Below are 14,533 nucleotides of genomic sequence, written 5' to 3'. Positions count from 1 at the left end.
CCTGATGGGATTTCGCGTGCTGGACTGGAGTGGACCGGAGCCTGGCCCCCATCGCCTGGACCATCTACCTGGACCTTCCACCCTACCAGCTACAATCCCCGTGTGAGTGTGTATGTTTGTCTGGGGTCATAAGTTAAGACTGTTGCTAAGACTGCCCTGTTTCTTCTTCTTCCTTTCTTGTACATGCTTTCCTTTCCTCTTCTTTTTGGTTTGTAATAAATTCACCTGTTCTTTCTGGTTTCGTCTTAATCCCTTCGCTTTCATCTTTTCCCAATTGAGTACCTGTGACACGATTAGGAACCGCTCAGAATCGGGTTTAGTCTGGTTGTTGATGGCTCGGATCGCGGCTCCGCTCGGCGTATTCCATCACATCCGTGGTTCAAGCGGGAGTTATTTCCCTGCTTTACGGTCGGGTTAGTAAGTAGGTATTTGTGAGTACTTTTTTTTTTTTTTTTTGTATACTGAATCGAGGCTCGTGAAAGAGCTAACATTTATTTCACAAACAAATCAACCAGACAAACAACATATACAAAAAGAGGGAGCGGAAGACAAGATGGGGAGAGAAGGGGAAGCACACAACCACAACATTTGAGAGCAGGGAGAAGTGTGGGAGGGAGAGGGCTTGGGGGCGGGAGGCGTGGGAAGGGGAGGGCGGGGGGGGGGGGGGGGGGGAGAGGTATAAAACACAAGGGGACCGAAATTAGCGGGGATAGAAAAGATCAAGGTTTTGGATGGGGGAGGATAAGAGATGGTGGTGAACAGCTGTTTTAAAGACCTGGAGGGTGGAGTGGGATTGAAGAGAGTGAGGGAGTTTGTTCCAGAGGCGGGAGAAAAGAGGACTGAAGGAGTGAAGGTGAGCAGAAAGTCTTGATTTTGGCAGTTTAACCATAAGAGGGTTGCAGGCAGATCTTGTGCGACCTGTAGGAATATTTGGGGGACAGAGCCCAGAGAGAGCTGGGGGGGGGGGCAAGGCCAGAAAGGAGGCGGTAGAAGACGGAAAGACCACCAACCTGCCTGCGGTGAGTGAGTGAAAGGCCCTTGGAGTTAGCTTCATGGCGGGAGATTCCAATGATTCTGAACGCTTTGGTTTCAACAGCGTGAAGACGAGTTAGGTGTGAGGCAGGAGCACCAGACCAGAGGGGAGAGCAGTATTCCATAGAGCTGCGGATGAAAGCCTTGTATGTGGTGAGGAGCTCAGGTGTGCCAAGGAAGGACTTCGCACGATGGAGGATGCCCAGTCGGCGACTGGCTTTGGAGGCCAGATTTTAAATGTGGTTTTCCCAGGAAAGATCATGGCAAATAGTGAGACCCAAAAGCTTGAGTGACAGAACTTCTTGGAGAGGATTATTCAGAAAGTGGATGGGAGGGTTGTCCAGTCGGTCTTTTCGGAGAGACATCGTAAGAGTGTGAGATTTATCAGGATTGAAAGACATGTTCCATTTGTTTGCCCAGTCTGTGATTTTGTCCAGGTCTGCAGAGAGTGAGGAGGCTGCAGACTGCCGATCTGAGGGATGAGGAATGGAGCGACAGAGAGTAGAGTCGTCAGCAAAGAGATAGAGAGGATTTTCAAGAGAGTCAGAGAGATCATTGATGAAGACCAGAAAAAGCACAGGGCCCAGAACACTACCTTGGGGAACTCCAGCCTGAACAGGAAGAGGAGATGAGAGAAACCCATTCAGGGCCACACGTTGACTACGACCAGAGAGGAAGTCTGCCAGCCATGCATGGAGATTTCCATGGATACCAAAGGAGGAGGGTTTGGTGAGCAGAGCAGGGTGCCAGACCATATCGAAGGCACGTGAAATGTCAAGGGAGACAGCTCTAATTTCCTGTTTGGCGTTGAGGACCTCCATCCATTGTTGAGAAAGCAGAAGCAGCATGTCCAGAGTAGAGTGACCAGGTCTGAAACCAAATTGATGATCAGAGATCAAGCCATTGGAGAAGAGGAAAGATTTCATATCTGAAGCAATGATGGATTCCATGACTTTGCTGATAATTGGGAGAAGGCTGATTGGTCTGTAGTTGCTGGGATCTGTTTTTGCACCTTTTTGTGCAAAGCGGTTATGTTGGCTGATTTCCAAGCAGATGGCAGATGACCTTGAGCAAAAGAGAGGGTGAAGAGAACAGAAAGAGGGAGTGAAAGAGTGGAAGAACATGATTTTAGGACCCGTGGGCTGATGCCGTCAGGTCCAGTTGCAGAATCAGAGTCGAGGGCTGACAGAAACTTTTCCACCTTGTCAGGAGGAAAGGACACAGAGTCCAGCAGCAGCTGGGTACGACTGGGTACGGTGGTTACAGAGAGGGATGGGTTTGGGACACAAGATTTAGAGGCAAACACAGAGTTGAGGCATTCAGCTTTTTCATGTGCGGAGTCAGCCGTTAACCCGTTTGAGGTGAGGGAGGGGATGGAGGGGGAACAAACACCAGAAACAGATATGACCAGACGCCACCAGGATTTGGAAGAGGGAGACAGATAAGAGAGTTCGGTCTTGAGAACGGTGAGATATTGTTTCCTGGCTCTCCTGAGGGTGGACACACACTTGTTTCGGGCTTTGTGAAGGAAAATGAGATTTCCTTCCTGTTGTGAAAATCAACCAGATCCACAACTTGTCCCATAGGTAGGTTTAATTTCAATTAGATCTTTGACATCATCCTGTAAAATACAATCATGCAATAGATATCAGGATCTTGGTATCGTACTGAGCAGTCCGATAATAATAGACAAAGCAAGCGAGTCTAGCATATATGTGCGAGTCTAGCATATACGTACCATTCAAGACTACATGTAAAGTAAATGTCACAGGTGTGGCTCCGCGTCGCGGACATCCCAGGTTTTATAGACGCCCTTCAGTGGCTGAAGCGAGTAACTCTCCTGGGTTCAACTTTGGTATAATTTCACTACATTCTCCCCGCCGTTAGAACTATACTGCCGCTAGGCAGATCGCAAGCGTGCGTCAGCATTAATTGATTAGGGTACGTCATTCCATGTCAGTCGGTCCACCCGTAGCGGTCGGGGCGGCGAACTACCCTGCCAGCCCGTGTCCGGAAACTACTGGGTGCGGCCTCCCCAAGCCCGGAGTCCCCGTCAGAGTAGCCGCTGGAGGCAGGTGTCGGAGGGGGAACCTCAGAGCCTTCAGGCAGGGGTGTAGGTGACGAGAGGGGTGACGGCAAAGGTTCCATAGAGGAAGCTTCGGAAGAGTCCATAGACTCGTAGATCGGTTCGTCGATATCCCTATAAGGGTCGATGACCCCACAAGGGGCGAGATGGTGTACGGAGACAGTGGACTCGCGTCCATCTGCCGTCAGCACACGAGCATGCTCGGGATTAGCCTGGAGTACCTGCGCCTTATCCACAAAGGGGTCGTACTTGCTCGTGCGCACCGCTCGTTTGATTGAGATAAGCCGGCCCCGGCTCAGCGAGCCAGCTGGGTCAAGATCGGATACTACCCGAGCTTCTAGGGTGGTGGAACAGTCGCTCGTGAGGAGTCTGGTTGGTGGCCGTACATAGGAGAGCCCGGATCGAGGTCAGAGCCGCAGGTAGCGACCAAGCCCATTTATCGAGACCCCGGCCGAGGGTCCGGAGGCTTAGAGTGACGGCCCTCCATATAATCCCATTGGAGCGTTCGATCTGCCCATTCGCGTGGGATCTGTACGGTGTGGTGTAACTCGAAGCAACATTATTTTGGAGCAAATAACCCCTCACCTCCTGCGACAGGAACACCGCACCCCGATCGGTATGCACGTAGGCCGGATACCCAAACATAGAAAACATATTCTGCAGGCACCGTATGACAGTGGCAGCCGTCATATCCCCACACGTATAAGCAAAGGGGAATCGCGAGTACTCATCAACGATAGTGAGCAGTTAACGAGAGTTGCTCGACACCGTCAGCGGTCCTTTGAAATCCATCACCAATCTCTCTCACGGTCTAGTAGCCCTAACCAGCGACCCCATGGGAGGGTTGTAAAAATGCGCTTTGAGTTCCGCACATATAGCGCAGTCACGGCAGATCCGGCGGATGTCCTCAACCGAGTATGGCAGATTACTACTACGCACAAAATGAGCGAAACACGTCACCCCCGGATGACACATAGTGTCGTGCAGAGTGCGCAGCCCCTCCAAAGTTATGATCCCCACGCACGTAGCCGGCCTCGATAAGGCGTCGGCGACCAGGTTATCCTTCCCCGGGCGGTATTTGATGGTGTAGCAGAAGTCGGCGAGTTCGATACGCCAGTGAGTGATTTTCTCATTCTTAATACGTTGAGCATGCATGGTGTCGTACATGAACGCAACGCTTTGTTGGTCCATGATGATTTGGAAGCATCGCCCGATTAAGTACGGTCGTCACCGCCGAATCGACTCGACGATCGCATACGCTTCCTTTTCGACAGACGAATGCCTCTGCTCAGCAGAGGTGAGAGTCCGCGAAAAGAAAGCCACCGGGCGCCCCCCTTGGGAGAGAGTCGCCGCTATCGCATGATCCGAGGCATCACTTTCTACGACGAAAGATTCGCTCTCGTCGATTGTTGCCACAGCGGCGCCAGCGATGTCGGCCTTAAGGCCCCCGAAGGCCGCCAAAGCGGCCGGGCTCATGGGGAACGTGTCGCAGGCCACGAGGGGGCGGAGCTTCGCAGAGAAATTTTGCACCCACTTCGAATAGTGGGCGAACAGCCCGAGAGCACGCTTCAGCGAAGCTCGATCGCCGGGCGGGGCCATATCGAGCAAAGGTCGCAGACGCTCCTTATCCGGAGAGACAGAGCCATGGGTCACGGTGTACCCCAGAAGATCTATCGTGCGTTGAGAGTAACGACACTTCGCCTCATTCATGGTTAGGCGATACCTATGCGCGACCTCGAGGAAGCGCCTCAGATTAGCATCGTGATGCTCCTGGTCATACCCACAAACCGTAAGATTGTCCAGATAGACGAAGACATCTGTCAAGTTCTCCTTCGTAACGAGGTCGTCCATAGCCCTCTGAAAACAGGCGACCCCGTTTGTTACCCCAAAAGGTAATCGGGTGAACTGGTATAACCTTTGGCCCGATTCAAAGGCGGTGTAGATGCGATCAGCCCTAGAGATGGGGATCTGATGATACGCACTACGCAGATCGAGAGTGCTGTAGACGGAGTACTGGGCCACCAGTCGTACTAGCGCGTCCATCCCCGGTAAGGGGTAGGCGTCCAGCTGTGTAAAGCGATTAACCGTCTGTGAGTAGTCGATTACCATGCGCCGGCGATGGGCCTCACTTCGCACCACTAAGCCTAGGCCCGCCACAGCGACCGGCTAGGTTCGATGACACCGTCCTTTAAGAGTTGGGCCGTTTCTTCTGCAATGAATTGCGCGTCCGCTCGTGAGTAGCGCCGTGATTTTACTGCTACAGGAGCGGTCAGTGGTCAGGTTGGGGAACAGCGAAAGAGGCTCAGTTTCCATTTTCGCTAGTGCACACACAGCAAGCGTGTCCGTCCCACCGAATTCAATTTCCAAACGTCCATGTCGCTTAAGGAAATCGTGTCCTAACAGGATGTCGGCACATAAGGCAGGCAAGACCATGAGATGTACATCGGAAAACATGCGTCCGTTTATCACAAGTTTTAATCGACATTCCCCCTTCGTGCTTAGCCGAAGTCCCTGGGAGGCCATGAAGATCCGTCATGTAGTCCCGATGACCGGCCAACCATGTTGATGCACCAGCCGCTGATCGATGAAACTATCCATAGATCCTGTGTCGATTAGGGCCCGTGCAAAAATGCCTTCAACCAAGAGAGGGATAATGGCCTGGTCAAGGCCAGAAGATCCGGCAGGTATTGCGCCGTCTGAGCTAGAAGATCGCGCCTCACGCATGGATCCCACACCGGCTGCAGTTTCCCGGTCGTCGAAGGAGCCTCCGGAGGGCCCCCATGCCAAACGCATAGTTGGACGTGCCGATCCAAGAGCGTGTAATTCGTACGAGCCGCCGTCAGATGGCGCTCGTGTCACATGCGAAAGATCGCAGTCAACATGTGCTCGATCAAGAGCGTGTAATTCGTATGAGCTGCCATCAGAGGGCGCTCGTGTCACTTGCGAAATATCGCAGTCAATTGTACTTTCACTGCCGTCAGACGGCGCATGCGCAGGAGCTTTCAAAGCCGGCACTTTTTGTTTGTTTGAGGAAGGCGTTCGAACGCCAGTCAAGGTCGATCGCTCCGCGGCCGGTCGCGTTCGCGACATGTGTTGTGGCGGCCCGATGTGTTTCACCAAGGACATGCGTGCAGCCAGGGGCCCGGGAGGAGGAGGACAGCTCATCAAGGCCGGGTGAGGCGCCCCGCTCCGTGCTCGGTCCGCTGGCTCGGCGATTAGCCCGTTCAAGGTCGCGCATGCTCGAGTGCCCCATGCGGCCTTCTTGCAGACTTTAGCAAAGTGTCCTTTTGTAGAACACAAATGGCATATGGCTTCCCGAGCCGGACATGCTAACCTGGGATGCTGCCGGTTGCCACAAAAGTAACACGTCGCGTTCCGGTCAGGCCTGGGCCGGGCTGCTGTAGCTGCAGCTAGGCCAGAATCCGAGTCCACCTTGGGAGTGGCCAGGGGCTCGGCCGTAGTCGAGTCCACACCCGTATCCTCGGCGGTAGCCCTCTCCAGTCGCGCGAGTTGAGTAGTCCCCGCAACGATCCGAGAGTGGTCATAAGCGGTGGATTGTTTCCGGCCTCAGTGTAAACGTTGGCCACCCATAGAGCCTCCGTGAACGTTAGGTCAGCTTTCTCCAGGAGCCTGAGCTTCAGATCTGTAGAGCTGATTCCGGAGACGAAAGCGTCTTGGACAAGATCGTCCTGGACTTGCTCGTGTGTCCTTACCTCTTGAGTACTGTCCGCGAGGAGGTGCCGCAGCTCCTGAGCGAAGCGGTCGATCGACTCGGTTGGCTGTTGACGTCACGTGGCGAGCAGATGCCGGTTGTACACCACGCTCCGCTTCTTAATGTAGAGTCGCTTTAGCTCTTCCACGGCAGCATCGTACGTCGTTCATCGAACGATGCTCCTGTAAACGTTGTGGTCAACTTTGGTCTGTAGCACAGACAGCTTCGTTTCAGCGGTCGGTACGGCATCCTGGGCGCCGAACTGGTTCTCCAGCGTTTTGAGCCAGTGAGCGAACACCGAGCCCGACTCCTCAGCTTGTGGGTCAGAGCCGAGTATCGGTACGTTGATCATCTTGTGTCCCGCCATTTCCGTAGATCTTAATTGAGATTAAGTGTTGTGGCTCTCCTATGTACGGCCACCAACCAGACTCCTCACGAGCGACTGTTCCACCACCCTAGAAGCTCGGGTAGTATCCGATCTTTACCCAGCTGGCTCGCTGAGCCGGGGCCGGCTTATCTCAATCAAACGAGCGGTGCGCACGAGCAAGTACGACCCCTTTGTGGATAAGGCGCAGGTACTCCAGGCTAATCCCGAGCATGCTCGTGTGCTGACGGCAGATGGACGCGAGTCCACTGTCTCCATACACCATCTCGCCCCTTGTGGGGTCATCGACCCTTATAGGGATATTGACGAACCGATCTACGAGTCTATGGACTCTTCCGAAGCTTCCTCTATGGAACCTTTGCCGTCACCCCTCTCATCACCTACACCCCTGCCTGAAGGCTCTGAGGTTCCCCCTCCGACACCTGCCTCCAGCGGCTACTCCGGCGGGGACTCCGGGCTTGGGGACGCCGCACCCGGTAGTTTCCGGACACGGGCTGGCAGGGTAGTTCACCGCCCCGACCGCTACAGGTGGACCGACTGACATGGAATGACGTACCCTAATCAATTATTGCTGACGCACGCTTGCGATCTGCCTAGCGGCAGTATAGTTCTAACGGCGGGGAGAATGTAGTGAAATTATACAAAAGTTGAACCCAGGAGAGTTACTCGCTTCAGCCACTGAAGGGCGTCTATAAAACCTGGGATGTCCGCGACGCGGAGCCACACCTGTGACATTTACTTTACATGTAGTCTTGAATGGTACGTATATGCTAGACTCGCACATATATGCTAGACTCGCTTGCTTTGTCTATTATTATCGGACTGCTCAGTACGATACCAAGATCCTGATATCTATTGCATGATTGTATTTTACAGGATGATGTCAAAGATCTAATTGAGATTAAGTGTTGTGAAAATCAACCAGATCCACAACTTGTCCCATAGGTAGGTTTAATTTCAATTAGATCTTTGACATCATCCTGTAAAATACAATCATGCAATAGATATCAGGATCTTGGTATCGTACTGAGCAGTCCGATAATAATAGACAAAGCAAGCGAGTCTAGCATATTTGTGCGAGTCTAGCATATACGTACCATTCAAGACTACATGTAAAGTCAATGTCACAGGTGTGGCTCCGCATCGCGGACATCCCAGGTTTTATAGACACCCTTCAGTGGCTGAAGCGAGTAACTCTCCTGGGTTCAACTTTGGTATAATTTCACTACACTTCCATTGGATTTGCTTTCCAGGTGACGAAAGCAAGTTGTTTCAGGGCAACAGCCTCACCACAAGATTCCGTGTACCATGGACGGGAGGAAGGGTATGACAACTGAAGACGAGATGGGATAAATCTTTGCATGAGAGAGAGCAATTTACTTTGAAAGAATTCCAATTCCAAAGAATTCCAAAATATTCCTTTGACCAATGACCCTAGCTAATACCAACCGGAAGGAGCGTTATAACTTCTAAGGACTCGGGACGGCCAGCTAAAAAGACAAGGGGATTAACTCCCCCTTGATAAGGGGAGCGCCGACCCCCGAGATCCGTAACAATATATATATATATATATATATATATATATATATATATATATATATATATATATATATATATATATACAGACTTGTCATTTAATATGGAATATTTTTTTTGTGGGGGTGAACTTACTTTTCAAGATGACTTAGAACCAAAAGTTCATTGGAATTATGTTGAAATTATTCTAGATTTTGTTAAGGTGACCTTTAAAAGAAACAAAAACCACATTTGACATTTCAAAGCAAATAAATTGATCCTTGAAAGTGATGGAAACTGATATCGAACTCAATTCACGGACAGTACTGTGTTAAACTTCTGTGCGTTTTCCAGAAGTATCTCTTTATTTTGCACATTAGCCAAAAAAGTTTTTTAACAAAAACAAAAGTTAAATTACGACTGGGATTACGGATAGTAAAATTACAGTTCAGTACTTCGTGTAACCCCCACTAGCATTCAGGAGAGCACGTACATGTTGAGGCATGCTGTTCACGCGATTTGCTAAGGTTTGGACAGGAATCGCTTGCCATGCAGTTACAATAGCCTGCTGCAATTCACGCACAGGGGCAGGCTGCTGGTCCAAGTTGTCGATTTGATGCGTTAATTCTGCCCACAAGTTCTCCATCGGATTCATATCCGGGGACATGGCAGGCCACTCCATATGCTCTACACCACGGTCAGCAAGAAAGTGTTGGATCATGTGAGCACGATGAGGCCGTGCATTGTTATCTTGGAAGACAACGTTTCCTCGAAAGGCTGCACGAACAAATGGAAGCAATGTTTCTTCCAGAATGGCCCTGTGCTTGAACTGGTTCAGGTTTCCATTCAGAACAACCAGGTCAGTTTTGCCCCCTGCATGAAAAGCAGTCCTGATGGTCACCCCACCACCTCCAGCTTGGACTCTTGGCTCTATACAATCTTCGTTGTCAGCTTCATGCACTTGTCTGCGCACTCGGACGCGGCCATATTGATGATAGACCAGAAATCTAGACTTGTCACTGAAGATCACGTGATTCCAGTGTCCTGGCTGCCATTGACGGTGCTCTCTGGCCCACTGCAATCGGCGCTGGTGGTGTTGTCTGGTCAGACGTGACTTTCTCAGGGGACGCCTGGCACGATAGCCTGCTTGAACCAGTCATTGGTTGACTAGCCTTCTGGATACAGGCACATTTGTCAGTTGCTGCCACTCAGCCCTAAGCCGATTAGCTGACTTGGTATGGCCATTGCGGACTAACCGGTGCAGCTGGTGATCATCCCTCCTTGTGATTCTGCGGGGACGCCCTGACCTCGTTATTGGAGTAGGGACACCCCTCTGAGCATTTTGTTTCAGGATATTTGACAGCTGACCTTGAGTGATGCCATACTGCCGAGCAATAGCACGCTGTTTCATGCCGGAATTTCGTAAAGCCACCACTAAATGACAAACAGCATTGTCGAGTTGACGGACCATCTCCAGGGGAAGCGGCAATAACTTTTGTAAACGTGCAGCAGTTGTTTTCCACTACTACAGAACGCAACAACCCTTATATACCCGATTGTGAAGCCAATCGTCAAATGTACCTGTCCATACATTTTGTCACGCCACCTGTGATATAATCCTGTTATTGACTTCTTGCTGTGACAGACAATCAGTGACATGGTTCTTTGAACAAAGAAATCACCGAAGCGTAAAAGAAACTCACCAGATTGATATACCGAGTTCAGAAAGTAAACCCAAGTCAAGAAAAAAAATATTCCATATTAAATGCCAAGTCTGTATATATATATAAATATATATATATTGTTGTGGTTTTGAGAATTGTATATATGGACTCATTAAAGGCTAAAGGTTTGCCCCCCAATAGTTAGTCAACGAGCAACACGTAGGCCCACTTAGAATATTAGTTATGTCATAGTATGTGTGAGGATAAGGCCATTTCCCTGGTGACATCTGCGGTGTAAAGAAATGAGCTTAGGTCCTTTCATCTTTGAGCCACCCCCCCCAATTCCATCATGGGCATAAATGATTCCCGTGCCCCATTTGGCATCCCTCAAGTGTTACGCTTTGGCTGCCAGCAGCGTTCGCTGCCCTTTGTTAGCTGGAACTAGTCCAGTGACACAAGGTAGGCCTGAAAGGAGGGAGGAGCACGGGGTCAGGGTGTGGCAGAGTCGAGGAGCACGTCGGAGGCGGTGATGGTAAGGCAGACCAGCCAATCAGGGCTCCAAGGGCATGGCGTGAGGGGGCGTGGTAAGGGCACGGCGAACAAGTTCCAGAGGGTTCGCTGGGCGGCGCTATATAAGTCGCTACACAAAGCCCTTGGAGAGGACTGAGCGAGCTGGCTGATACGAGGACTGGCAGCAGATGAGAGGGGAGAGCGCACTGTACAAGAGGACTTGTGGGGAGAGCACACGACAGTGTCGAGAGCCCTTGATTAGAAGCGCATGGTTCGCGTTTATTGAACTATTATGTACGCAGCTGCAGCCGCAAGTGAAACCGCCAAAGCCAGCCCTCCCTTTCGCCCTGTAATAATCCCGTGCGCGAAAACAACACGTGGAGAGCTCCTGCCGTCTGTTTAATCTTCTTCGCGGTGCGAGTTGGGGACCGGAGAAAGAGCTGCCTGGACGCCATCCCTGGACCATCAACCTGTTCATCTGCAACCCAGTGTGAGTGTATCTGAGTGTGAACGGGCCCGTTTGTCTTGGGATATGTATAAGACTGTTTAAGGCTGCACTGTGTCTTCTTTTGCTGAACCATTGTACATAGTGTAAATAAACCTTGTTATTCCTGTCTTTCCTGATTCGACTGTATCTGTGATTTCCATCATTGGGTAATCGTGGCACGATTACGAACCGCTTGGATCGGGTTTAGTCATTGATAACGGCTCGGGTCACGGGTTCGCTACTGCTCGGCGTATCCACCTACACCCGTGATTCGGGCGGGGCTTATTTCCTTGCTTCCTGGGTAGCGCTGGTACTTAGGTAATAGCGACCTGGTCCTACAACCCTTTTCAGCGCTGTCCGGAAGTGACGTCATAGGTCCCAGGTCCCATCGGTCAGTCAAAGACAAGGGGCTAATCCCCCCTTGGTAAGGGGAAAAGGCCGGCGCAGAGATCCACATCAATATATATATATATATACAGTCACGTGAAAAAGTAAATACACCCCATGTAAAGTTTTGGCTTTTTGAACATATTTCAACATACAGCTATTTGATCTTCATTTCAACAATATTGATAAATAAGGGTGATATAATATAACAAATATCATAAAACATTTACATTTTGTAGTCCATTCTATAATTTAAATAAACATAAATGCAAATTTTGCATGTGGAAAAAGTAAGTACACCCTTGGCTCTAATAGGTGGTATTGCCCCCTTTGGCAGAAACAACCTCAAGTAGGCGTTTCTTATAACTGTCTTCCAGTCTCTGACATCGCCTGGGAGAAATTTTTGCCCACTCCTCCATGCAGAATTCTTTCAGTTGTGCAATGTTTGAGGGGTTTCTTGCATGCACAGCTCGTTTGAAAACGCCCCCACCCCCCACCCCCCTCACATAATCTCGATGGGATTTAGATCCGGGCTTTGACTTGACCATTCCAGAACACTCCATTTCTTTCTTTTCAGCCATTCCTTGGTGGATTTACTGGTATGTTTAGGGGCATTGTCATGTTGCAAGGTCCACCTTCGGGTTGAGTTTCAACTTTCCGACAGCAGGCCTCACATTATCCTCAAGCACCCTTTGGTACAATGAAGAATTAATTCATAGTGGATTCTATGATGGTGAGCTGCCCAGGCCCTGATGCAGCAAAGATGCCCCAAACCATAATATTTCCACCACCATGCTTTATAGTTAGTATCAGGTTCTTGTGGTCAAATGCTGTCTTTGGATTTCGCCAAACATGTCTTCTGGTACTGTGGCCAAATAGCTCTACCTTTGACTCATCTGTCCAGAGCACATTGTTCCAGAAGTGCTGGTCTTTGCCGAGGTGTTCATTGGCAAACTTTTGTCTTGCCCTGATGTTCTTTCTGGACAGCAAAGGTTTCCTCCTATCACACCTCCCATGTAGATCAAATTTGTGCAGCCTCTTTCTAATGGGAGACTCGTGCACTTTGACATCAACAGTGGCAAAAGCTACCTGCAGGTCCCGTGATGACATTCTGGGGTTCTTAGAGACTTCTTTCAGCATGTTGCAGTCTGCTCTCAGGCTGAACTTGCTGGGGCGGCCTGGCCTGAACAAGGTGGCAGTTGTTTGGAATCTTCTCCACTTGCAGATGATCTTCCAGACAGTCAAATGATTGATTTCAAATTGTTTGGAGATCTTTTTAAATCCCTTCCCACACTCATAGGCATCTATAAACTTCTTTCTGAAGGCCTCAGAGAGCTCTTTTGATCTTGGCCTGGTCACGCCGCACACTTCAACAACAAAGAGCAAACCAAACTAAATGTCTGAGGTTTAAATCAGACAGGTGCCACCACGATCCTCTCCAACGATGTTCTAATCATTTGCACCTGAGCTTATGCACCTGATTCTAATTTTAGGTATTTGAAGTAGTGCTAAATGTAGGGGTGTACTTACTTTTTCCACATGCAAAATTTGCATTTATGTTTATTTAAATTATACTATGGACTACAAAATTTAAATGTTTCATGATATTGGTTATATTATATCACCTTTATCTATCAATATTTTTGAAATGAAGATCAAATAGCTGTATGTTGAAATATGTTGAAAAAGTCAAAACTTTAAATGGGGTGTACTTACTTTTTCACGTTACTGTGTCGTCACATTTTAACTGGCACCGATCACGCATAGCGAGAGATGCGTTTTTAACTGGCAATGGGCATTCACCATTGTGAATTCTCATGTGCCTTGTAAAGTTGGATGACTGATCAAAAGATTTTCCACAACTTGTGCATTTGTACACAAACTGGCACCAATCACGTGTTGCGAGAGATGCGTTTTTGACTGCCAATGGGCGTTCACCAGTGTGAATTTTCATGTGCTTTGTAAGGGTGGATGATTGTTTGAAAGATTTTCCACAACTTGTGCATTTGTGCGGACGTTCACCATTGTGAATTCTCATGTGCGTTGTGAGGCTGGATGATTGATGAAAAGATATTCCACAACTTGTGCATTTGTGCAGACGTTCACCATTGTGAATTCTCATGTGCCTTGTAAGGTTGGATGAATGATCAAAAGATTTTCCACAACTTGTGCATTTGTATGGGCGTTCACCATTGTCAATGCTCATGTGCCTTGTGAGGTTGGATGATTGATCAAAACATTTTCCACAACTTGTGCATTTGTATGGGCGTTCACAATTGTGAATTTTCATGTGTGATTTAAGGGTGGATGATCGATAAAAAGATTTCCCACAACTTTTGCATTTGTGTGGGCACTCAAGATTGTGGTTTCGCAGATGTGATGTGAAGCTGGATGAATAACTGAAGGATTGTCCGCAAATTTTGCATTTGTATGAGTGTTCATCTTTCTCTCCTTTGTGAGCCTGGTGAAAATTATTACGTGCAAACAATTCATTATTCGTTTTGCCCTGTTTGGAAAAGGTCCTCTTATTTGTTTCAGTTGGCGAGTGCTGCGGGCCTGTGTCTACGCTGTTCATAAAAGTAGGTGCAGTCTCCCTTGTAGATTCAATGGACACACCTGTAAATACAACATCACAGGACCTGTAAAAAAAAAAAACCGTGATATTCTGACAAACGCACGGAAACATGTACATATGTATTTGTTCCACTGCAAAAAAGGGGAAAAAATATTCTTGATGTAAATATACAGTACTGTG

At 49.1% G+C, this 14,533-nt stretch overlaps 1 pseudogene; it reads right to left on the bottom strand.

Moving 5' to 3' along the window:
- LOC144893599 (uncharacterized) overlaps positions 1-13,732 on the bottom strand; it is a 50,383-nt pseudogene extending 36,651 nt beyond the window's left edge.
- Between the last annotated feature and the right edge of the window lie 801 nt (positions 13,733-14,533).

The sequence above is a fragment of the Myxine glutinosa genome, chromosome 1, assembly GCF_964187855.1.
Source record: "Myxine glutinosa chromosome 1, kmMyxGlut1.1, whole genome shotgun sequence".
Lineage (NCBI taxonomy): Eukaryota > Metazoa > Chordata > Myxini > Myxiniformes > Myxinidae > Myxine > Myxine glutinosa.
This window is presented reverse-complemented; position numbering and strand designations above follow the sequence as displayed.